Genomic DNA, 27369 nt, shown 5'->3' on the forward strand with positions numbered 1-27369 from the left:
TCTATGTAAAAAAGAACACTGATTATGTACTCTCCATTAAGCTGATAAGAACAGATACTACACTTTGATCTTAGCCAAAAGGCCTTGAAGCGATGACGATTGCTGTGTTGCAATCAAAGCAATGCACATTACACAATAACCTTACTTTAGTTTTAAATTGTCGCAACAAGAATTTATCTCGAGTTCTGTTTGCAAATAAACAGTCAAACTCCTTATGCATCAACACTAGTAATCTATAATAACAAAAACCGTAATTATATTACCAATTATTATACTATTCTTTACACTTCATTGTTATATTACCATTTACAATTTTTAGTTTTCCTTAATCTTAAAAAAAAATCACTTTTGTTCGTTATTTCTTTCTTTCATTCTTTCTTTCTTTTTTCTTTATGAACATCATTGACCAGTGTTAGTGAAGGAAGAAACTGGCATGTTTGAGGGACAGACTGAAGGACGCATACCCTACACTGTACTTTCCCCATGAAGAGATACGCCCGTTGCCAATGTTTTTTAACTATGATACCAACAATACACCCGCTGTTTTTGTTATTTTATTTTTTACATAGAAGCTGGAAAACTAATTTCCGTTGCATTATGAAAAGTATAAATTGCACTAAAAATGATAGTGCCTAAATGATTGAGACAATTACTTTATGAACCGTGTATGCCAACCTTCATGAAAAAATGAAGCTCCGCCCAGAGAAGTAGTTCCTGAAGTATTTGTAAAATGCTTACACAAGTATAAATATTTATTGCATATAATTGTAGAAAATTTGGAATTGTATCAATTTCTAGTTTGGTTATTAGTCAATTTTCCAATAAAATGATTCTGGGCTATATTGATCTCATTACTATGCCAAATAAAGTATTTCCACAATGTTCAGTTTTATATTAGGAGGGATAGCCCTCACTGGATAGCAAGTTCCTCATAATTAATAGATAAAGTACATAAGCAATATCCCAAACGACTTAATTGTGAGAGGAAGAAATTTAGGATCAATTTGCTACAGAAGAAAACTTGGCTTACCTCTATACAAACTTATCCTGGCAAATCAATCTAAAGTTGATGGTTGAGATACTATTAATTACTTTATTTTGGATCTAATGGGAAATCATATTGAATTAGACACAAGAAAAACGCGAAAAAATTATCAATAGTTAAAATTTTCTAACCCCATATGTTTGTGTTTTGATGGAAATGAATAGTTTATAAAGCCAAACTTGTTTATTTCCATCATATGCCTCTCACTTTTAATGTGACAATTTTTATTTTAGCATATTACGAATTATATAAAAAGTTATCATATAATTGGTTTATAAATTTAAATCAATAACAAAAGAGAGATGGTTCAGCACAATGATAGTCAGTCAAGTTAGGTTAGGGTTTAGGATGAACAATTCAGGGCATACTTACCTGGCACAGGAGATACCGTGATCACGAAGGCGGTTTTCCCAGGGCGAGGCTCACCATTGCACTCCGGTGATGCTGACCCTTGCGATTAACCCAAATGTGGTTAACTCGAGTGCGCAATTTTTGTTAGCGGGGGACTGCGTTCGCGCTATCCCCCTTACACAATTCATAAGGGATTACATAAGAAATATAAGGTACAACGGCGTATTTTTACAGCTTAACAAGGTCTCTGTTAATAAATAGTACTTGATTAATGCTTAAGGTCAGCAAAGAATTTTTTTTCTACGCTACTTTTATATGATTTATATTTTGACAATTAAGTGTGAATGAAAGATTTTCAAACTCTCTAATTGATGCCTAGTAACTCATAATATTGAAAGAAGTTGGGTTTTTTTTAATAGTCTGTATCACACTCGACAGTCACTCACTGTCACAGCAATGAAAGAAATCTATCATGATCTTGTTTACCAACACCTGATACACTGTCACACAGTATGGGGGGGGGGGCCTCTAGCTCTTCAAAAACATAATCTCTGGTTACTGCACAAAAGAGAGTTGTACGGACAATGACCTACTTGAAAAAAAAACAGATCACACAAATAAAAAATTAGCTATATTGAAAATTTTTAAATTCGAAGATGTTAACACCTACTGCTGTGCCCCTTTGTTTACAAATCTATCAATCACTTTTCATTCGCCTCTACCACCGTGGACTTCCCCGAGTGTTGATGTAGTCGTCCACACCTTCCCTGGACGTAAATCCACCCAACTGCGGTATATGCTCAAACTTAACTGCCTTGAGCAGATTAATGATGTCGCCTCCTCTCTTAAGACCTCCCACCCTCCTATCCTCGTCTACTGTGATGGGTCTGTTACCACGCTGGGCAGCGCTGGGGCAGCTGTGTGGATTCCTGAGCGCCAGGCCTGCAGGAAAATCAGGGTCCACGACTGGGCCTCCTCCACTGATGCTGAAAGCATAGCCATCCTCGCGGGCATTCATGAGGTGGCGACCTTCTGTATGCTCGCACTGAACGCTGGAACCTCCTTATAATCAGTGACAGCACTTCGGCGCTAGCGAGGCTCAAATTAGTCTCCCCCTCCTCCCCTGCCGCCCAACATACCCTAGCCGCCGTCGCCGGGCTAGAACAAACTGATGACATCCGTGTCAAGTTTATTTAGATCCCGTCACTTATAGGAATAACTGCCTGTGACACTGTAGGTCGGCTTGCCAACGAAGCTACACAAGAAGAAGATATTGAAGCCGCTCTCGCCCTCTCCTTGAGTCATCTCAAATCTCGCATACACGCCACACAACGAGAGGCATTCGATGAAAATTGGACACACCTGAAGCAACGGGGTAGCGTCACACTATGCCACTATGACGCTGTAACCGGTGACGACAACCGCCACTACAAAGAGTATCAATCCCTGACGCGATCTCAACAGATTATGTACATGAGACTGCACCTAGGGTACAGGTACCTATGGGAGTACATTGGCAACCCTGAGCCTGGCAGCACTGTTTGTAAACTTTGTGGCCAAGCCGACTCTCACACCCTCTCTCACTACATCCTCACTTGCCCTATGACCACCTCCTACAGGTCCCTAGCTGTTACCAACACCTCTTCCCTCCCTGACCAGATATCCCTCCTCCTAGTGACAGGCCTGGCACTTGACATTATTAGGGACCTGCCACGCTTTGCCATAAACAGATGAAATGTACCGGGAACTTTCCCCCCACGCACTCATCATTCTCTCACTTAATGTAACTTGACAAAACCTATGACCCTTCAGGCTTTTACCCCCTTAATGCACGAGTCATAAAGGCAAGTATGAACTTTGCATACTTCCCAGATGGGCGCTGTAAATGCTTCTGCGCTTCACCTTGCACAGGATGTAAGGGGGTGCCCAATAAACTATCCCCCTCGAGGGGCAAATCTGAATCTATCAATCACTTGCTTGACAATAATTATTTCCAGTTCCGGTATAATCAGAGATACAACTTAAGGCACCCAGAGCTACTCCTCCATAAAATATCACGGTGTGAAGGTGTGGAACAACTTACCCCCACACATCCGAGCAAAGCCTACGCTCCCTTCCTTTAAATCATCTCTTAAAAAAAATCAATTGTCTAAATATTAATATTTCTTGTAACACCTACTATATTTACAGTACCTGCTTTTATTGTACCATCAAAACCGTTTTATCGGAAATTATCATGAAAATAGATAAGTAATTACCATTGCAATAAACATAATTGCCAACGAGACATAATCATGTTCTGTCCTCTTGTTCAAACTAATTACTGTACAACCCAATTGTAGTTGGGTAGGAGACGCTAATTTTCAGCAAATCAGCTCAGCTGGGGCGCCTGTGGGTAGAGCTGTACCGCTCTTGCCTCGCAAGCTAGTTGTCACGGGTTCGATTCCCGGGTCGGTGGAAATTTGTTCCGACACACTTGCCAGCTTCCCTTGGTCCTTGTTCACCTGGCAGCAAAGTAGGTACCTGCTATAAATCGAAAGTTGCGAATTCGTATTCAGGGAAAGTTGTTTGAGCTTCCAATAACTTGCTTTGACATAAACCACTGACTCTTCAGGCTTCTACGCCCTTGACTCTTCAGGCTTCTACGCCCTTAACTCATGAGACATATTCCTCCTACACCGTCTTCCACCTTCTTGAGCCAATGGCTCTCTTCTCTCCATCCCATCATCATCATCAACCATGAACTTAGCATGCTTCCCTGTTGGGTGCTGTAAACGCTTCTGCGCTTCACCTTAAACAAGGATGTAAGGGGGTGTCCAATAAAAAAAACAAAAAAAAAACAGCTCAGCTGCGCCTTTCGCGTCACACTTAGAGGTCACGGTGATTGGCTAAGATGTAGGCACATAGGCAGGCTCTTTTTGGTGTAGCATGCCTCTATAATGGCTTTTTGGCAGGAATATTGTCTAAACTAGATTCTCATAGATTTTCTCTAAAACATGACAATTTACATGGCACTGTTACAGAAGCATTTCTTTCCTATGTTTTTTTGTTTTTTTTTACGTTATCAAACTTGACTTGAAGCCTGTAGATAAGGATGAAGGGCTAATATTTGTTGCTGGGTTTTTGTTGGAAGTACTTTGGAAGTATTGGGGCGGGGGCCCAGTTTGTGCTCTCCCATCAAGTAGATGTTGCTCTACTTCAGGAAACCATCACAGACGATGTTACTCCACTCCGCCTCTCTGGCTATTCTGTTTACACCCTGCCTCGGTACCGTGGGCAGGCTCGTGGCCTCCTCACCCTTGTGCGTAACACCATTCCATCTGTTCGTCTCCCTTCACCTGACTCACATGGACCCCCGTCTGAATTACTTTCTGTCTCCCTTACTCTTGGTGACCGGACCCTTCGTGTAGTCAATGTTCATTTCAAGAGTGATTCTCTGGACCCCCAGGTTCTTCACGACCTCCATGATGGGGTTCCCACTATTGTTCTTGGCGACTTTAATGCCCGCCATCCCACTCTTACTCCGGATCATCCCACTCCATGTACCCTTAATGGATCACATCTCTCACAGTTTCTTAATGGGGATGATGATGTTCGCTTTCTTTGTCCTGACGATCCTACTCGCCTCCCCCATAGTTTCCTTGATGTTGGCTTACTATTGAACGGTCATACCTCCTTTCATCCTACCGTTTGCACCGAGCCTGCTCTGTATAGTGACCATCTTGCCGTTACTACCCATCTCAGGCTCTCTTTCTCTGCCCCGACATCAACTCCTTATCGATCCCCTCGCCTTCGTCTCACACAAGATGCTGTTCCTCCCTTTACCCAATACCTTTCTACCTGGGCGGATTCCTATGTTGTCCCTCAGTCCCTTGACTCTTACAGCGCTGATTTTGTTGATGCTGTGTCTGACTCTGTCAATCGCGCTACCCCTCCACGCCCTCCCCGTCACCCCAGAAGTGCCACCAACTACTGGTATCGTATCCCTGCCATGAGACATCTCCGGCAGGTAACCCGTGATCTCCACTCTGCCATACGGAGGTCTCGGTCTCCAGAGGACTGGGAAGACTTCAAAAATTGGTGCTCCTTTGCAACTCAGGAGCGCCGTCGGATACGTGAGGCGGACTGGCTATCCTTCACGGGATCTCTATCGTTCCAGTCGTCACCCTCTTATGTATGGAATCGGATTAATGCTATACGGGGTACTCGACGGAGGCCTCCTCCCCACCCTGACCCCGCCTCCCTTGCCTGCTCTTTAATGGAGGACTGGGCACGAGCTTCCTCCCCTGAGGCACTTCCAGATCCAATGCAGGAGGCAGTGCAGGCCCGCATCGATGCGTCTGAGCCTGTTGTTCGTGCTGCTCTTACCTCCCCTGCCCCCACTGATCATCCCATCACACAGTTCGAGCTTGACAGTGCTCGTCGCTCTAGAAAAGACACCTCTCCTGGGGATGATCAGATAACCTACTCCGTCCTCAACGCCTGTACTAATATTCCTAACGGCCCCTTGCTTGCTCTCTACAATATGTCTTATGAACATGGGGTTCTCCCGTCCAACTGGAAAAATGCCACTATTATCCCCATCCCTAAGCCGGGAGATCCTGGGAAATATCGACCCATTAGTCTTACCTCCTGTGTTTGCAAGATGATGGAGAGGATACTCCATCGTCGCCTTCTTCACACCATAGGCGGCTTCCACAACTCCCTCAATGGTTTCATTCAACATCGCAGCACAGCACACTCCATTGCTTCCTTTTATTGCAATCAGACTGCCCGCGTCTCCGTCTTCCTTGATATCAAGGGAGCCTTTGATACGGCTCAGCCTGCCCTCATTTTAGCTGAACTTGCACGGTTAGGGGTTAAAGGGAGACTTCTACAATGGATCGCCTCTTACCTCACTGGACGTCAGGCCCGGGTTCGCGTTGAAGGCTCTATGTCTCCTGTTCAAGAAATGAACCTCGGCACCCCTCAAGGTGGAGTCCTGAGTCCCACCTTGTTTAACACTCTCATGCACTCCATTGCATCACTCCCGTGGCCGACAGAAGTTGTCCACTCAGGATATGCCGACGATGTCCTCCTCCAAGCCCCTGACTACCTCAGCATGCAGGAAGCCCTTGATCTGGTCTCCAGAGAGTGTGATTCACTTGGTTTCCTTCTTTCAACTGCGAAAACAAAAGCCATGTGGCACGGTCGTGTTGTACCTCCACCCCTTTTCTTATCAGGAACGCCCTTGGACTGGGTTAATGAGACAAAATACCTGGGTGTGTATGTAACTCGCACACGTTGTCAGATCCCTGAAGTCCGCTATCTTCGAGACATATGTTTTCGGCGTCTCGCTCCCCTCTCTACCATGTGCAGGGGTTCCCTTGGTGCCAGCATCCCTGTACTTCTCACCATGTACAAGTCTTTTGTCCGTTCCTGTGTCGACTACGCCGCCCCTGCCCTCGTCAACATTAGTCGGACTGCTGTCAACCGTCTCGAAGTTATCCAGAGGAAAGCTGCTCGTATCATCCTTGGGGCTCCTCAGTGGACACGCTCTACTTCTCTATATACGAACTTGGTCTTTCCCCCTTACAGGATCGTGTCCAGGAGTTTTACCTAAAAACTGCCGTTTCCATTCTACGGGATCCTAGGGGCAACTATGTCCAAACCAACTTGACTACTGCTGTCCGAGACCGACCTCCATCTAGAAGACAGTGGCGAGGGTCACTCATCCGAGCCCTTCAGGAACACGACCTCCTGCCTGATATTGTTGTCACCCCTGCTGTTGGTTCGTCTCCTTCTCCCTGGCTGGATTTTCAACCTGAAGTGATTGCCCTCGGTGGACCGCTCCCGAAATCCCAGGTGAACCCTGTTATTCTCTGCAAATACCACCTCTCCAGGATCGCTCACTGGTCCCCAGGTAGGGTCGTCCTCTACACTGATGGTTCTGTTGACCCCGCTACAGGTAGGGCCGGGGCTGGTGTCTACATCTCCCGTCCTCATGCCCCTGAGCCTATCAAACTGTCTCTCAGAGTTTCTGACGGGGCATCCTCCACTCAGGCTGAACTAATAGCCCTCCTTGCTGCCCTTCTCGCTGAGGAAGAAGCAGATGGTTTCTGCCCCTTGCTTGTCTGCTGCGATTCCAGGTCTGCTCTCGACGGGATCGCATTTGGATCTGGGGAAAATAAGGACCTCATCCTCCGAATACGAGGGTTAACATCCACACTTCAGGATGAAGGCCGTCCTGTGACATTCCTATGGATACCTAGTCATGTCGGTATCTTGGGGAATGAGGCAGCAGATGACCTTGCCAAGACTGGCTGCAACAAGGCCACACCTGACTACGTTGTTCCTCGAACACTCTTACAGATTAGGACCCAAATCCGCCGCAAACAGAGAGAAGCTCGGGAAGCAGCCATCCCCCTGGACTCCCCGCCCACATGGTACGATGTCCTCCGTAAACTTCCTGACTTCTCGTACGTCTACGGGAAAGGGTCGCGGAAGGGGGACGTGATTGCTGCCCGTATCATCATTGGGTATGACTTTGCTTGGGAGATTGGTATCCCCACATCCCCTGAGCAACGCTCTTGTGCGTTATGCAGAAGACCCGACAGCCGCACCCTTATCCACTACCTCCTAAGATGTCCCCACACACAACGCTTCCGTGACGCCTGCTGGACCACCACTCCACGACCCCCTGACGGAGACACGATGATCCTCCCAATACTGGCCAGATATTTTGTAAATAATATTAATTATGTGTTAAAGGAACATCCTTCCTTCCTTAGGCTTTAGTAGGCCCCTTTATAATATTTATACTGTATATACTTTTCACACTTGCCAGATGATTCTGGTGTCATTGTACAGGGGTATCTAGTGACAGCACTAGGATCCCGCTTCCTCTATCAAGGAATAAACAATTGAAATTGAAATTGAAATTGAATTGGGGCGGGGTGGGGGTTAGGTGGACGTAAATGAGGGGAAAGTTTGAAGGAAATTAGGAGAGTAAAAGTATCCGGGCTCAACTAGACATGCTGTATTTTAAAATTCTTTATTGATCTTTTATACTAATAATTTAAGTTGTAGCTCGCTAGCTTTTGACTTTTCTTCTCGTTCATGTTTTGATATAACAGTAGATAGTATTTCAAGCGCTATAATAATTATTTAATGTTTTTTTATTTGTTTTTATTTTTTAAGATTTATTGGACTGCTACTCTTGCGGACCTGAAGTTACCAGTTTCATACAGGCGTAATAGTGGTAGGTAGACATGAGAGACCGGTGGTTATCACCATTGAAATAACTTATATTACATAAGAATAAAAGTATTTCTATAATCAAGATCCAGGTTTATTTTCATTATATTAGATTACTATTAATTATGACTAAACGGTTGCACAATGAGGGCCATATTATAAAACAGAACATTTATGAACTAAGTTATGCCCTTAAAGACCTTAGTTGAAGCGCAGTCATAACATTGTAACAATAACATTCTCGTTGATTTGCTATATTTGTTCAGATTTAAAGGAATTATGTAAATTAAATCCTCTTAAAGAAAATCCACATTAAGTAATACCACTTTTGACTGCCAATCACGGTAGTCTTAAATGTTACGAAGGACTTGTAAATCTTATTTTAAAACTCTTCTAGACACTGGACAATAAAACCTTTAATGTCTTTCTTGACTGGAACTACAACTCCAAGTATGTTCTAAGTTAATGTTTGTTGGGGTCTTGAACAACTTTGCGACCATAGCTCTGGTTTCCCTTCAAAACGCATAAATCTTTCGCCTTTTACTAAAGATTTCCGTGGGGGGGAACAACTCAATGAGTCTTAATTAATTTTTCTTAGCCCATTCACATGGGCTCACAAAACTATTTCAAATTAGCTGAAAATAATCATACAATGTCGTAATCAAGTGTATGCGATCTAATGTAGTAAAAAAAAAAAATCTACTCACATATACAACGTCCTGGATGGAACAATTATCCCGACTATTACAGATCTAAATCAGGTTGGGAGAATACAGATCTGTCATAAAATTAATTTCATGCACTTATTAAAAATTGCTCTAGACTTCAAACAAACCAAGGGTACCTAGGGACAGCACTAGGATCCCGCTTCCTCTATCAAGAAATAAAAAATATTGAAATTGAATTGAAATCTGTAAACCTTTTGAGTTCCCTACTTGAAATATTTGTTCTCTAACCACTTCGGGAGAACGGAGTCCTCCGGAGAGACTCAGGTATTCCAAAATACCGCACAGGGTGTTCATGAAATTTGAATTGGTGAGAGAACACCCTTACTTTGCGTCAACTTAGAGATGTCTGATTACAGATGAAGCGTTCAAGATCCTTTGTGACTGATGTTGAAAGCTTCTATTGTATTTACTGTTAGTGAAATTGTCAATATAAGTCAGGGTAGAATCTACTTTAAGAATGAGGTATCATTGACGTCATCCCTAGAGATGCCAGTAATTGTTAACTGTGGCTGAAGTCACCCCCTTTTCATATATGAACATCACAGAATCTGATGTTCATGGTGAAATTGTTGTAAGGGTGTTAATTAAGAAATTAATTAATTATCCTGAAGGGGACTCTCACGCCACGTATCTCTGAAAATCTAACGGGTGTAACCTAATACTACTTGTCTAACGCTCCGGAACGTTCACCAGGGACTGCCATCTTGAACCTTGAAATCAATTTAATTCTGGTCTTCGATAGCTCAGTCACAGCGAAGTTTGAAAAAAGGATCTTAGGAAAGTAAAATGAGTTCGTAGTCTCATTTTCACGTAGTTGATTGATACGTTTATTGAGATAAAAAAAAATACATCTCAAAGGGATGAAGTGACTTAAGTCATCCGCCACCCCAGTCCAGGAATGTCCCTCTCAGGACTCACATAAATCCCTAATACAGATATATCTTGTATAGTACATAGTTATATTCCAGATGCAAAATTTCTATATTTCTTGAATATTTCATCTACTTTCCTATTTTTAAGCATCCATTCTATTTGCTTGGAGACATTATTTATCTGGGCATTTCTATATACATTAAGAAATGGGCATCCCATGTGGCAGGGTATGGGACCTGGATGTTCTACAAACTCTACATTCCATATCCCGTTCACTTCTCTCGGCTCCAAGTTCCTAGTAATATTTATACCCTAATCTTAACCTCATACACACCGAATCTTTCCACCTGCTCCTATCTTTCCTATTTGTAAAATTTGTGTTCATGAGAACATGATAGTAATGTTTCATTGTTTCACTTTTCTCATATATTTCATTCCTTTTTAGATTATCTTCTATTGATTGTATTTTCCGCAATTTGCTCATAATTTTTCAAAGTTTTAATACATATTATGTCAATCTCGGCCTTTTCCGTGACTCTTTTTGCTATTATATCTACTGCTTCATTAAGACCAATCCCCACATGTGAAGGGGCCCATACAAATCGTAAACTATGGCCTTTTTTCCTTATTGTATTTACAATTTTTCTACATAAACCAATAATGTGTTCAAAGACTGAACTCCCGCTGCTCAAAGAATCTAAAGCTGCCCTACTATCAACAAAAAAATATATATCTTTATTCCTCTTTACAACATTTTCTAATCCTACTAACAATGCATATAACTCGGCTTGTGTTGATGATCTAAAATTGCTCGCCGTTGTCCAATTTTCGTGTCATCAGTACCTTGTTCTGTGTACTGGTTTATAAGGATCCCACACCCTGCCCTGCCACTTGACACAACTGAACCGTCACAATATACATGCAAGGTGTTTATTTTAGGCAAATTACTAATCTTATTCCCATAAACCACTTGCAAGTACAGTATTTTAAGTAAAAGATTGAACTTGAGAAACTTTGGATTGAAATATACTGTACTGTTTTATATTACGTTAAAATAATGATATTCTTTCAGTAAAATCCCCAGACAGGTTTACAATTCATTTCGGTAATGGTGGAGCACACGCTTAGCTCCAGATGGGTTTTATGAAATAGCACCAAAACTTCTATTTACATGATCATAACACGAAAATGGAAACACTGCGCAGATGATGATAATGATACGGAGAGAAGTGAGCCGTTTGCTCAACAACAACAGAAGATCGCGGAAAGGTGTTATCACTACCAGAGACACGACCTTCCTCAAACCAAAACTGACGAAAAAACGCTATATACTCAAAGAGGACTCCCGGTGCTCACCTTAACCGCGGAGCCGGGAACATTTCACCAGGGGGAGCGCAGTAGTACTTCCGAGCATCAAGCCCGCTCACCGAAACCACTAACGTTGATGAAGGACCAAAAGGACGACCTGCCGAGGTCCGAGGGCTGGGTGAGAGAACTGTTAGAAAATATGAGGTTCTCCCAAAGGCCGACGCCGAAGTTCAGCGGAGGAACTTGTGGTGAATACGCAGTAGTACTTCCGAGCATCAAGCTCACCGAAACCACTAACGTTGATGAAGGACCCGACCTGCCGAGGTCCGAGGGCTGGGTGAGAGAACTGTTAGAAAATATGAGGTTCTCCCAAAGGCCGACGCCGAAGTTCAGCGGAGGAACTTGTGGTGAATACTGGAAGCTCAAGGAACCCTTCCAGCGACACGTTGGGATGCCGCAGATACTTGATGCTTTGAAATTAGAGACACTCTTCGTCGATTATGCCAGCTCCGCTAAGGACGCTCTGCGAGGATGCCTGCAAATACAAAATCCCAAAGCATGGTACAATGAAGCACCCACGTGGGGTCCCGGGTTACCTTTCCGGTTCCTGGACCAGGTTTTGGGGTACCCCCGGTATGTTTCCTCTCACTGCATGGTCTTAGTAATAACCACAGCAATGGAGAAATACCGGGTTGCCTGCCCGCCTCCTAAAATATAGTATAGTCAACTCTCATACTTTCACCTCTTAGAAAGTCCAAATCTGTGTTCTTTCTTCTATGTAAAAAGGACACTGATTATGTACTCCCCGTTAAGCTGATAAGAACAGATACTACACTTTGATCTTAGCCAAAAGGCATCCTGTTGGTTCCGCTGTCCTTGCTCCACCTGACGTTGATTGTCTCTCCTCCTCCTCCTCCACTGTCGGACATGTCTGGCTACTTTGTGGTTGATCAAGCCTCTCTTTGTTGGGGCAGTATTGCACATCACACTGGAATCGAAACTGGCAAACCCTTTGCTCCTCCCTCATCTGCCTCTTGACGATACATTCGTGATTGCCTGGCCGGGAATTCAGTACAAGATGGCATCCAGCACACAACTCAGCCAAAAGGCCGAGAAGCAGGTCCCGCAACTAGTACTAAGTATGGAAGTAGCAAAAGAGAGAAATAAGAATATATTTTATTTAAAAGAATGATACAGAGTTTTTTATTTACAATAGTTTGGGTATTCCAGATATTTGTGACCATTGGCTGACTATCTATTTCATTTTATACATAGTGTTCCTATTCCACTAACTAGAACCTATTCTTTCTTCTATCTTGACTTGGGTTTATTTCACCCTACATACTGTCTAGCCCCTGAGGTATGTTCTATATAAATCATTCTCGACCAGCGAATGGCATCACTTACACACACTTTCCTGAAGAGGCGCAGGTATCCCTTTGATGCCAGTCTCTTCATCAGCTTCTCGTTCTCCGGGTCGTATGCTCCCAGCGGTCCCACTATGAATGCAGCCACCTTCACCTGCTGGTATTGTCTTCTCATCTCTGCTGCTAGTTCTGCATAATTTCTTCTTTCCTCAGTCTTGCTTCTTTAAATGCCTCTTGTCCATTCTCGAATGGGCAGGTGACGTCGATCAGGATCACTTCTCGGTTCTTTTCAATCACCAGGTCTGGACGTCCATTGTCTGCTGCTCCTGGTACTCATTCATTTGCCGACATGATCTTCCAATGTCGACCAACTGCGGCTTTTCGTACTCTATCCACCAGGGCATTATGTCGCTTTTGCATGGCACGAGAGTGTATCAAGCAGTGGTTTACTACATGTGGGAGCGTTTCTTCTCTATTGCACCGACGACATCTCCGATCCCTATTCTGGCCTCGCTTCGCTCCATTGACGGGGAGTAGGTTCAGTCTTGCTCGGTGTATGAAACGCCAGTCTGCGAAGGTTGTATACGCTCCATTTCGAACAAATGCTGATGATGCTCTCTCTTGTGCTACGAGCTTCATCACTTTCCCTTGGTCAGGCTTATTCTGCAGAACTTCATCTCTCATCTGTCGTCGCTGGCCCCAGATGGTTTTGGCTACCTTCCTTCTATCTTTTTCTTCAATGATGGAGTCCGTGCATTTTATCTTGATGTTGTCTCCTCCCTCTGCTATCCAGGAAACCCCCATTCGGCCTGAGGCACACCTGGCTCTAGACCAGATGGTTTGGTGGTCTCCTCCTCGCGTTTGCATCTCTCCCTGTGTTAAGTACATGCATGCGTCGGTCATGCTTGGCTCCTGTCGTGTTGTCATTGTTGCCACTCGCCGGCATTCTTCTCTGGCTATTTCCCTGACGTCAGGATCCGGTGACGTGAGTAATTTATATGCGGTATCCACCAGGAAAATGTCAGAGTCTTCTGCCGCGAGTGGGACACCACACGCTCCAGCTTTACTGCTTCCGTACAAGTACTCATTCGACGCTCTTGACGGTAGATGTAGCGTGTGTTTAAGCATTGTCTTCATTTCGTTGTCCAGGTGTGCCCAGTCTGTTTTCCTCAGTTGCCAAGTCCTCATTGCATGCACTCCTGCCGGGAACATGAATGTCTTGACTGCATCTATTCTCTGCCACGGTGCTAGCTTGCTTGTCAGTATTTTGGTCCCGAGTTGCATTAGTTCCTCTACTGTTTGGATGTTTGGCAGAAGATGGAACCAAACTGGTCGTCCCAAGAAGAGCGTTGCTTCGCCATCGCTCTTCCATTGAATGGGCGTTTCTCCAACGTAGAACTGTGTCTGGCGCATTCCTCGAGGTCTTCGTCCGGACAGGTGCAATGATGAGCTTTTCCTAGGATTTAGGTCCAGTCCCATCCTACTGCATTGTTCTGTTGCTATGTAGAGGAGTTGCTGTAGATTATCTTGCTGTTTTGTAATGATGGTTATATCGTCTGCATATGCTAAGCATGGGTGCTTGTGTTGTTGGTTCAGTATCATTCCTTCGGCCGCGATTTTCCGCAACAGTGGTTCGACCGCTATATTGAACAGGAGACCACTTATTGGGCACCCCTGTTGCACACCGCATTGCACTGGTATCTCTTCTGTTTCTCCTTCCTTTGTTAGGATTCTTGTCGTCTTGCCACTGATGATGTCTCCTGCTACTGTTTCAAAATCCAGTCCCACCCCTATACAGTTGAGCGCTCTTTTAATGAGGTCCAGTGACACTGAGCCAAATGCATTGGTCAAGTCGAGTGCTGCTATGCAGGTATCGCCATTGTTCCGTCATGCATTGTCCATGTGATGTTGAAGTATGTAGTTGTGTTCTATCACCCCATCACTTGGCATGAATCCTTTTTGTGCAGCCCACAGTACCTCGTTGTCAACGAGCCACCTTCTGAGTCGTGCTGTGAGGCATCCCGTGTACACCTTGTATATTGTGCGGCTCAGTGTTATAGGCCTCCAATTTAAAACGACTTCTGGGTTACCCCCTTTTTTGGGGACAAGTATTGTTCTGTATCGTTTCCAGGAGTCTGGTATTCTCTTGGCTCTGAGACACACGTTGAATATGGCTGCCATAACTCGGCAGCTTGGGTCAGCCTTTCTCCAGTTCTCATATGATATTCTGTCTTCACCTGGTGACGAATTCTCTGCTGCTTTTTCTTTTCAAGGGCTGCAGGTCAATTGCTTCACAGACATTCGATTTCACAGGAAAATCACCGATGTCAATGATTGCAAACAGATCCAGAGGCTGTACAAATACAACCGTAGCCGAGCAATACGGCTAATTGCCGATGGGAACGGCGCAAGATGTGAAATAAGCAAGGAGAGAATAGAGGAACACTTCCAACACATGATGGTTGAAAAGGATTGTGACCTAAATACCGTGGAGCACATTCCCGAACCGCCAGACGACAGACCAGAGATGGAAATCCAGCCCTTCACAGAGAAGGAAGTATTTACTACACTTTGATCTTAGACAAAAGGCCGAGAAGCGATGACGATTGCTGTGTTGCAATCAAAGCAATGCACATTACACAATAACCTTACTTTAGTTTTAAATTGGTGCAACAAGAATTTATCTCGAGTTCTGTTTGGAGATAAACAGTCAAACTCCTTATGCATCAACACTAGTAATCTATAATAACAAAAACCGTAATTATATTACCAATTATTATACTATTCTTTACACTTCATTGTTATATTACCATTTACAATTTTTAGTTTTCCTTAATCTTAAAAAAAAATCACTTTTGTTCTTTATTTCTTTCTTTCATTCTTTCTTTCTTTTTTCTTTATGAACATTATTGACCAGTGTTAGTGAAGGAAGAAACTGGCATGTTTGAGGGACAGACTGAAGGACGCATACCCTACACTGTACTTTCCCCATGAAGAGATACGCCCGTTGCCAATGTTTTTTAACTATGATACCAACAATACACCCGCTGTTTTTGTTATTTTACTTTTTACATAGAAGCTGGAAAACTAATTTCCGTTGCATTATGAAAAGTATAAATTGCACTAAAAATGATAGTGCCTAAATGATTGAGACAATTACTTTATGAACCGTGTATGCCAACCTTCATGAAAAAATGAAGCTCCGCCCAGAGAAGTAGTTCCTGAAGTATTTGTAAAATGCTTACACAAGTATAAATATTTATTGCATATAATTGTAGAAAATTTGGAATTGTATCAATTTCTAGTTTGGTTATTAGTCAATTTTCCAATAAAATGATTCTGGGCTATATTGATCTCATTACTATGCCAAATAAAGTATTTCCACAATGTTCAGTTTTATATTAGGAGGGATAGCCCTCACTGGATAGCAAGTTCCTCATAATTAATAGATAAAGTACATAAGCAATATCCCAAACGACTTAATTGTGAGAGGAAGAAACTTCAGGATCAATTTGCTACAGAAGAAAACTTGGCTTACCTCTATACAAACTTATCCTGGCAAATCAATCTAAAGTTGATGGTTGAGATACTATTAATTACTTTATTTTGGATCTAATGGGAAATCATATTGAATTAGACACAAGAAAAACGCGAAAAAATTATCAATAGTTAAAATTTTCTAACCCAGTATGTTTGTGTTTTGATGGAAATGAATAGTTTATAAAGCCAAACTTGTTTATTTCCATCATATGCCTCTCACTTTTAATGTGACAATTTTTATTTTAGCATATTACGAATTATATAAGAAGTTATCTTATAATTGGTTTATAAATTTAAATCAATAACATAAGAGAGATGGTTCAGCACAATGATAGTCAGTCAAGTTAGGTTAGGGTTTAGGATGAACAATTCAGGGCATACTTACCTGGCACAGGAGATACCGTGATCACGAAGGCGGTTTTCCCAGGGCGAGGCTCACCATTGCACTCCGGTGATGCTGACCCTTGCGATTAACCCAAATGTGGTTAACTCGAGTGCGCAATTTTTGTTAGCGGGGGACTGCGTTCGCGCTATCCCCTTTACACAATTCATAAGGGATTACATAAGAAATATAAGGTACAACGGCGTATTTTTACAGCTTAACAAGGTCTCTGTTAATAAATAGTACTTGATTTATGCTTAAGGTCAGCAAAGAATTTTTTTTCTACGCTACTTTTATATGATTTATATTTTGACAATTCCGTGTGAATGAAAGATTTTCAAACTCTCTAATTGATGCCTAGTAACTCATAATATTGAAAGAAGTTGGGGTTTTTTTAATAGTCTGTATCACACTCGACAGTCACTCACTGTCACAGCAATGAAAGAAATCTATCATGGTCTTGTTTACCAACACCTGATACACTGTCACACAGTATGGGGGGGGGGGGGCCTCTAGTATGAGGGCTGCTACTGCCACCATTTATGAGGGCTTGAACTCCCACCATTTATGAGGGCCTCTGTGTGCCAGTAACAATTCCTTTTACTCTTATATTTATCACCATTGGTAGCGTGACGATAGGAGGCTCGTGGGTAGGTGTAATGATAGTATCAAGCAATAGGGAAGAAATAACGGTAAATACTGTAGGTAAATAATAGACACAATTATACAAATACAAAGTTTATTTAAACATGAATATGAAATTAGAAGAAAGAATTGGTTTGTACTAACAGACGAAATCTAGTACTAGGCCCTCAGGCTCAACATACTCACACCATTACTGGGTGGACATATTCAATAACACTTCCAACCCTACTGGGTGGACATACTCAAGAACACAACTATGATAGTTATTTAGCACCATAAATACTAGGGCAACTGCCACTACAACACTCAGTCGTCAGGTGTGATACTCAAGCAACAGCCATGGGGTCCAGCCACCATGGAATACTATCCGACGAACTCTGGAGATCCCAGTGGATTAATTCCACCACACAAATAGCCCTACTGAGTTAGACACTCATCCACCAATGATGGGGGCTGGTAGTGGTGTGGGGCTTGGTGATCCGGCGTCACCTCGTGGGCCGAGCGTTAGGGCTAGACGAGCCAGTTATGGGGGCTATAGGTAGTCTGAAGTGTCTGACGGCCGGGTCTCACTAAGGTAACAGATCCTACTGGACCTCGGACATCTCCCCAGACATTGTGGATACAACATCCACCCTACAGACACGGCCTAGGCTGTGTTAGGGACCTGTATGGATGAAGGGACGGGCACTTACTAACGGTTAAAATGCCCGCGGCGCCCTCACTCAAACTAGGCCAGGGAGTCCAGCTACTCCTATTCCGATGAATTAATTTACGGTACACTCTGACGTTGAAATTGAGACTATGAACTCATTTTCATTCTCTACTATTATCTTCACTAACAATGCGCTGACTCAGCTATCGAAAGCAAAATTAAATTGATTACAAAGGAATGGATGGCAACAGGTCCCAGCATACAGCGTCTGTTCCCATAGACAAAGGCTGCTCATCGATGACGTCATCAAGGAACCGAGAAAACGGAGGACGTTTCCACTGGGGGACTCGGAAGGTTTTGTGGACGTTTGAGCGTAATATGAATCCTTAAGGTTTTCAGGTTAGCTCTTATCATGACCATTACACTAGCTCTTCAAAAACATAATCTCTGGTTACTGCACAAAAGAGAGTTGTACGGACAATGACCTACTTGAAAAAAAAAACAGATCACACAAATAAAAAATTAGCTATATTGAAAATTTTTAAATTCGAAGATGTTAACACCTACTGCTGTGCCCCTTTGTTTACAAATCTATCAATCACTTTTCATTCGCCTCTACCGCCGTGGACTTCCCCGAGTGTTGATGTTGTCGTCCACACCTTCCCTGGTCGTAAATCCACCCAACTGCGGTATATGCTCAAACTTAACTGCCTTGAGCAGATTAATGATACCGCCTCCTCTCTTAAGACCTCCCACCCTCCTATCCTCGTCTACTGTGATGGGTCTGTTACCACGCTGGGCAGCGCTGGGGCAGCTGTGTGGATTCCTGAGCGCCAGGCCTGCAGGAAAATCAGGGTCCACGACTGGGCCTCCTCCACTGATGCTGAAAGCATAGCCATCCTCGCGGGCATTCATGAGGTGGCGACCTACTGTATGCTCGCACTGAACGCTGGAACCTCCTTATAATCAGTGACAGCACTTCGGCGCTAGCGAGGCTCAAATTAGCCTCCCCCTCCTCCCCTGCCGCCCAACACACCCTAGCCGCCGTCGCCGGGCTAGAACAAACTGATGACATCCGTGTCAAGTTTATTTAGATCCCGTCACTTATAGGAATAACTGCCTGTGACACTGTAGGTCGGCTTGCCAAAGAAGCTACACAAGAAGAAGATATTGAAGCCGCTCTCGCCCTCTCCTTGAGTCATCTCAAATCTCGCATACACGCCACACAACGAGAGGCATTCGATGAAAATTGGACACACCTGAAGCAACGGGGTAGCGTCACACTATGCCACTATGACGCTGTAACCGGTGACGACAACCGCCACTACAAAGAGTATCAATCCCTGACTCGATCTCAACAGATTATGTACATGAGACTGCACCTAGGGTACAGGTACCTATGGGAGTACATTGGCAACCCTGAGCCTGGCCGCACTGTTTGTAAACTTTGTGGCCAACCCGACTCTCACACCCTCTCTCACTACATCCTCACTTGCCCTATGACCACCTCCTACAGGTCCCTAGCTGTTACCAACACCTCTTCCCTCCCTGACCAGATATCCCTCCTCCTAGTGACAGGCCTGGCACTTGACATTATTAGGGACCTGCCACGCTTTGCCATAAACAGATGAAATGTACCGGGAACTTTCCCCCCACGCACTCATCATTCTCTCACTTTATGTAACTTGACAAAACCTATGACACTTCAGGCTTTTACCCCCTTAATGCACGAGTCATAAAGGCAAGTATGAACTTTGCATACTTCCCAGATGGGCGCTGTAAATGCTTCTGCGCTTCACCTTGCACAGGATGTAAGGGGGTGCCCAATAAACTATCCCCCTCGGGGGCAAATCTGAATCTATCAATCACTTGCTTGACAATAATTATATCCAGTTCCGGTATAATCAGAGATACAACTTAAGGCACCCAGAGCTACTCCTCCATAAAATATCACGGTGTGAAGGTGTGGTGTAACGGGCCGAGTTTTCTCTTTTCAATAATTTACCATACAGCTACTGTTTTCTGTTAGTATTCTATTTACTCATATACTTATTTGTTCTGTGTAGCATTCCTCTAATGAGTACCCTGTTTAATATACTTATTCTCCTTCCATTCTTTACATATATATTTATTCTTATATGTTCTTACTTATATTCTTATATGTTCTTTACCTCTATATACCTTATATTCTTATATATTCTTATATAAGTAACTCTTATGCTTCTCTACATATGTTTTCCAAGTCAAGGTTCTTTCTTTTCATTTCCTTTCATATAGATTATATTCTCAGTTTCAATGTTCTTACCTTTCTGAAGTATACTTTGTTTTATGTCTTTCTTATACATGGGTTAGTCTGGGGAACCATTTTATTCTTTGTATAACACTTTTTATACTTACAAGGGGCAGCTGCCACCACCCAGACTTTTCATTATATAACAGAACTCATGGAAGGGTTTTGGGTAGTGTGGTAGATGTATAGGCATGTGAGTAAGTATTATTTTCTGGGAACCAATGTTTAGAAGGAGTAGAGTGGTGATACTCAGATTACTAACTCAATATTTATTAATACAGTGAGTGGAGAAGATGCATCTTAGATTCACTCAGGCTAAACAGAACCGAAATTAACTTATTAAGTCATCAAACACTTCAAGAACTTATTACCTCGTTAAACACCTCCAAATATTCATTACTGTATTGGACACTGTTGTAGTATTTCTGGGACAAGTAAGATTTAGAAATGCTTACACACTGTCAATGACCCTGGACCCGCAGGTCTTACTTTAACAAGGAACAAATTACCTTCTCAATTCGTGGTTAGAACCTCATACTCTCAGGTTATTCGTTCATGGGTACTACAGATGAATACATAACACACTGGGCAATTCCACAACCAGTAACATACCATAATTCTTATCACTTCACAAGGAACCACCTGGTACCTTGACCTCTCATTCAGGGGTTCAATACTTAACCTGGGATGACTATATTTCTGCTAGTCATCCCCAAGCATGGATATTAATACGGCTCCATACATATAACCAAGAACAGTGGGTAGACCATGATCATATGACGGAGTCAGTGGGCCAGAGTTGTTTACAGGCTCGCTCGCTAGCTCGGAGCGCCTGGCCCAGGAAAAGTTGACTGTGGCGGTGGGCCGTGGCGTCTGCCAAGGAATCTCGCCCTGGGATTCTAATCTCGCCACCTTAAAGACGTCTTTCGAGAGACATCGTGCCCATCGGCGGCTCCCGAACCTCAGGAGTGTTGCTAACCCCCACAACAGCGTCTGTAGACGTGGAAGAAGAGTCACGAATGCGTGAATATTTAACTTCACTGTACAAAACATACGTCTGGCACCGGTTCAGACGATAGCTAGAGCTCTACTTTACTTGACTTAATTGGCACTGAAGGTACTATGTTGAAACATGAACACTGATATTCGCAAAAATGACTAAGTTAAACTGAGTTAATATGGCGGCGTGGAACACACGTGAACATACCTGTAGACGTGGAAGAAGAGTCACGAATGCGTGATTCTCCCTCGTGTAGAGGTATATACGTGCCCCTGCTGAGCAGCTTGGGCCTCCATATTCATGCCAGAAAGGTCAATCTTACCAACAACATACCTTCTCTACCATGTTGGATCACCGTATATTTAATTATGAACTCCGGTGTTCCGGATCAGGGTACTTTCCTATGTCTATTCATATAATCTAACCAGAGGTTGAGCTTGCCAGGAAAAGGTGGAATATACACGTTGATAACAACAATTCTGCAAGCTCAGGCCTACAGCGAACAAGGAACTATTCACAGGGAGACGTTAAATCTTGGAGATTATACCAGTTGACAGAATAGTTCAGGAAATTAATGACTTTCTTAAATAGATAACTGACACTAATCAAACTATAAACATCAGATTCTCTGATGTCGGGGCGACAAAATGATCTAATTTCAGGCGCGATCAGAAACTCATGGATATTCTTAGGAAACGAAACCGATGGGTATCGTTTGTCCTGGCAGACTCAACACTCACTTACTCGACACGTCTTACCAACAATAAGGACAGTTGGAGCGTTCAACACCCCTCACAATGGATCTTGAAAGTTTCAACTGTAAATCGACATATCTAAGCTGACTCTAAACCAGGGTGTTCTCTCTCACATTCAAATTCATTTTATAGAGAGGTTGGTTTCAATAAGTCAGAGAAAATGGGATAACAGGGGACTGAGGCGTCTTGAAGTGATGAGAAAACGGACTCCTCAGATGGAGGACTCAAAATAAAAGCAGAGGTACATGTTTTGTGGGCTATTGAGCGTAATATGAATCATGTGATTTTGGCGTTAACTGACGTGTACGACCGTGGTCGTTACAAAGCTTTCCCCTCCCAAAGATTCAATATTAGGCGGTATAGTCGACAAAACATTCACAGTAAATACACAATTTCAAACACCATATCTTGCAGTATTGGGGTAATGGTAAAAAATACAGACAACACACGTTACAGAATTTTCACATACGTAAAATTTTGCAGCTCAGTTGAATAATCACACAAACTCCCAGCCAGGGGCAGATAAAATGAACATAGCACCACTTGTTATGGCACACAGAAGAACATAATCATACATCAATATTAAAGAACATAATAATAAAAATAACAGGCCGGCCTCAATTACAGTTTTTGTACACTTTTAACTGCACCATCCACCAGGACGACAGGTAGTTTCCATCTTGGCAATTGATCAGATATGTATAACACTTTTAACTTCAACATCCACTAGGATGACAGGTAGTTTCCATCTAGGCGATTGGTCAGATATGTATGACACTTTTAACTACAACATCCACTAGGATGACAGGTAGTTTCCATCTAGGCGATTGATCAGATATGTATAACACTTTTAACTACAACATCCACTAGGATGACAGGTAGTTATGTAGGACACTGGACCCAAGCTTCAAAATTCATCAATTGAGATCTCAAGCTAGGAGTAGATAGACTGACCCCATCCAGCCACTGAAGTATTTGGGTTGACCTTATCACAAAAGAATCATTCTCCACTCGCAGGACGAGGCAAGATCTGAATGGACAGAGTATGGACTCAAATAGACTTTAATGCCAGCGACCCGGTCCCTATGAAACCCCCAAAACCTCAGTGCCCTTCTGTTACTTTGCAATGCAAGCTTCTTAAACTGCACTAGGTCCATGTACTCTTGTACCTGCCTAGCAATTACTTCACCATGCATGCGTCTTAAACTGCACTAGGTCCATGTACTCTTGTACACGCCTAGCAATTACTTCATCATGCATGCGTCTTAAACTGCACTAGGTCCATGTACTCTTGTACACGCCTAGCCGTGACTAAAGTCCAGCCCAACTACCTCCTACATTAACCCAGGCCTACTGCAGATAGGGCCTCCAAGCAACTTGATCACTCACACCAAACGATGTTCTCACTGCAGTAAGACACATCTACTCATTCCTCTTGTCCATGGTACATACTGACAATCCCTCCCCCAACAGGGTCACTCTGGCCCCTTGACTGGCGAAGCAAACAGTTGATGTTCATCATCAACACATCCCAACAAGATGTAGATGTCCTTGATGGCAGAATCATCAGGTGGTAGCATTTACTGTTACTACTACAGTGCTTTTCACATTCAGCTCATCTCCGGTAACATCTTCGTATTTGGTACTTACAAGGCCTAAGGGGCCCTATGCCTAAAGTACTAACAAAACTTAAAGAAATTAACTGCACTGCCTGTACCAATCAAAACTGCACAACTACACCTTCCCACTGGCAATTGTATGAAAGGGGAAACACTGGAAGGACTTTCTCAATACTCTAGCTAACCTGTCTGACAAGGTTGAAAAATCATTAGTCCACACTATGACATTATCAGGGTAGTTACATTCAACTCGGTTCTTCGCTGCAAAAAGGGGCTACTACTTGGTTTACTTCTCTGGTAAAAAATAAAAAGAATAACGGGACTGGTTGAAAAAACCCAAAAGATAAGCGTGTAAACCTTCATTAATTATATTCCATCACTAAATGTGGTTAGGTCTCGACTTTTGTCGTTAAGTATTTCTTTAATAATATGTGGCTTTCAAGTCTAAGGTAGAATACTATTCATTTCTTGCTGCTCCCTCTACTAATTCATCTAAGTTGGGTAAGTCTAAGCATACTTAACAAAAGATCTATTCAAATCACTGACTTCTCCCTTTCTCACCCGAATTCTAGTACCCATGATAACAACTAGCTTCCCCAGCCTCACCGGCAGTTTTCCTTTCATCAGGTTCTGATCCCGACGGGAAATTTCAAAACTTGATTTTCTCACTACCCCTCCGAGCCTTCGGCGTTCCCCACCGATGAATGCTGGCCTCCATGGCTTTGGCAAGTTCTCGGAACTCACACATAAGTTGTAACTTATTCACAACTACTGTGATCATCGTGCGCTGATGTCACCACAAATCTTCTACAAAACAACCCCACCAAAGATAAATTCATTTAACACCCTTCCAGAGCAAAGGGGGTAAACATTAACACATAAATGCCTCGGATACTTCTTAAATGGATACTCACCAAATTAAATTTAAAGCCAGTAATAGTATGGGAGACTGTTACCCAGAAAATTACATATCTCTAAAGAGAACACTACAAGGTTTCAATTCAAAAAGTACTCATAGCAATGCTCAAAATAAAATACTTGATGATACTTGACGAGAATGTCTTAAGAAAATATAAATCTGTAGCTTTCATGGATGATTAACACAAAGCAGATTTTCTGTACTCGTAAGAATTCACTGTCTTTTTCAATTATCTTGACACTGTGTTAACACTACACAATTTACTCTGTGCTTTACTCACAATTGGTGGTCCTTACATGTACAGAGGGTGTTTCCAGCAATCCATTTTCAGAGATTGTATGTCTTAGATGTCCATTTCACCACAGAGTCCTCAACCCAATCAATACTATGGCTGAAAATACACCGGAATTAGTTCTCAAATACATATAACTTCTTTACCAACAATGCATATCAGTATACACTGTAAGAAATGGTAAGACAGTATGTAATAAAATTCTCTGTTAAAAAAAGCAGGTTGAAAAATACAACCCTGAAAAATTTAACACCAAACTTGTGTTATCTCAATAAATTCAATGGTAACAAATTGACTCCAACTGAGAATTAAAACTCTTTCTAGTTATTTCACCCTTCAGGTCACTAGCAAAAGAAAAAAATAATAACATAACATAACATACACATATAAACAAAATTTATGTAACACTCACTTGGGTTATATAAAAATTTCAAAAGTTAGAAAAATACTTCAAGTGAGAATCTGAACACTTTCAATTGAAATCACAATACTTCCAATAAATGTCACAGCTAAAAATAAAACATTGGATTACATAACCTTTGTACACATGACATTTCTGGTGACACTCAAGAGATGAACCCAGTTCATCACACTCTCAACATGGCAGGTGTACAGTATACTGCCCACTCAATGTCTGTAAATATCCAAAGATTAATACACTGGTCACAAAAAAATTACACAAATGTGCAATTACCACTTTCCTGAAATTTCACACAATAAAAACTCACAAAGATGAGTTAGGTAGCTTATTTCAAAAAAAAATATTTGGTGCATTACCTAATTCTGTGACACAGAAAAAATTAGAACTTTCTTCCACAAAAGATAAGTGGTAAACGAAATCAATTGTTAGTTCTTACCTAACTCTTAAAAACTTTGCAGTTACAACTACAGTATTGTACTTTAAATCACACAATTATTTGTACTCCTTACTGATGACAAAACTTATACATTACTGTATACTGTATTCTGAGAAGACAAATTCACCAAGTATCACACCTCATTCCTTCAAATTGGTTCTCAAATGAAAATAATCCCACTAGCTGGTCACCATTTGTAACGGACCGGGTTTTCTCTTTTCAATAATTTACCATACAGCTACTGTTTTCTGTTAGTATTCTATTTACTCATATACTTATTTGTTCTGTGTAGCATTCCTCTAATGAGTACCCTGTTTAATATACTTATTCTCCTTCCATTCTTTACATATATATTTATTCTTATATGTTCTTACTTATATTCTTATATGTTCTTTACCTCTATATACCTTATATTCTTATATATTCTTATATAAGTAACTCTTATGCTTCTCTACTTATGTTTTCCAAGTCAAGGTTCTTTCTTTTCATTTCCTTTCATATAGATTATATTCTCAGTTTCAATGTTCTTACCTTTCTGAAGTATACTTTGTTTTATGTCTTTCTTATACATGGGTTAGTCTGGGGAACCATGTTATTCTTTGTATAACACTTTTTATACTTACAAGGGGTAGCTGCCACCACCCAGACTTTTCATTATATAACAGAACTCATGGAAGGGTTTTGGGTAGTGGGTAGATGTATAGGCACGTGAGTAAGTATTATTTTCTGGGAACCAATGTTTAGAAGGAGTAGAGTGGTGATACTCAGATCACTAACTCAATATTTATTAATACAGTGAGTGGAGAAGATGCATCTTAGATTCACTCAGGCTAAACAGAACCGAAATTAACTTATTAAGTCATCAAACACTTCAAGAACTTATTACCTCGTTAAACACCTCCAAATATTCATTACTGTATTGGACACTGTTGTAGTATTTCTGGGACAAGTAAGATTTAGAAATGCTTACACACTGTCAATGAACCTGGACCCGCAGGTCTTACTTTAACAAGGAACAAATTACCTTCTCAATTCGTGGTTAGAACCTCATACTCTCAGGTTATTCGTTCATGGGTACTACATATGAATACATAACACACTGGGCAATTCCACAACCAGTAACATACCATAATTCTTATCACTTCACAAGGAACCACCTGGTACCTTGACCTCTCATTCAGGGGTTCAATACTTAACCTGGGATGACTATATTTCTGCTAGTCATCCCCAAGCATGGATATTAATACGGCTCCATACATATAACCAAGAACAGTGGGTAGACCATGATCATATGACGGAGTCAGTGGGCCAGAGTTGTTTACAGGCTCGCTCGCTAGCTCGGAGCGCCTGGCCCGGGAAAAGTTGACTGTGGCGGTGGGCCGTGGCGTCTGCCAAGGAATCTCGCCCTGGGATTCTAATCTCGCCACCTTAAAGACGTCTTTCGAGAGACATCGTGCCCATCGGCGGCTCCCGAACCTCAGGAGTGTTGCTAACCCCCACAACAGCGTCT

General features: G+C 42.3%; 1 long non-coding RNA gene, 3 other non-coding genes and 1 pseudogene across 4 annotated transcripts; 3 read left to right on the top strand and 2 right to left on the bottom strand.

Annotated features, from left to right (window-relative positions):
• On the bottom strand, positions 1 to 94 carry LOC121861988 (annotated as a pseudogene; the record flags this gene model as incomplete).
• A 1315-nt stretch (positions 95 to 1409) lies between these two features.
• On the top strand, positions 1410 to 1572 carry LOC121861985. The gene has a single exon (XR_006088151.1). It is a non-coding gene; the product is annotated as a U1 spliceosomal RNA (small nuclear RNA).
• A 7559-nt stretch (positions 1573 to 9131) lies between these two features.
• LOC121861989 lies at positions 9132 to 9246 on the top strand. Its single transcript, XR_006088152.1, has one exon. It is a non-coding gene; the product is annotated as a U5 spliceosomal RNA (small nuclear RNA).
• A 7579-nt stretch (positions 9247 to 16825) lies between these two features.
• On the top strand, positions 16826 to 16988 carry LOC121861993. The gene has a single exon (XR_006088156.1). It is a non-coding gene; the product is annotated as a U1 spliceosomal RNA (small nuclear RNA).
• A 5958-nt stretch (positions 16989 to 22946) lies between these two features.
• On the bottom strand, positions 22947 to 27160 carry LOC121861984. The gene is made up of 2 exons (XR_006088150.1): positions 26884 to 27160; positions 22947 to 25636 (listed from the first exon to the last, which is right to left on the bottom strand). It is a non-coding gene; the product is annotated as an uncharacterized LOC121861984 (long non-coding RNA).
• Between the last annotated feature and the right edge of the window lie 209 nt (positions 27161 to 27369).

The sequence above is a fragment of the Homarus americanus genome, unplaced genomic scaffold (assembly GCF_018991925.1).
Source record: "Homarus americanus isolate GMGI-L3 unplaced genomic scaffold, GMGI_Hamer_2.0 scaffold24469, whole genome shotgun sequence".
Taxonomy (NCBI): domain Eukaryota; kingdom Metazoa; phylum Arthropoda; class Malacostraca; order Decapoda; family Nephropidae; genus Homarus; species Homarus americanus.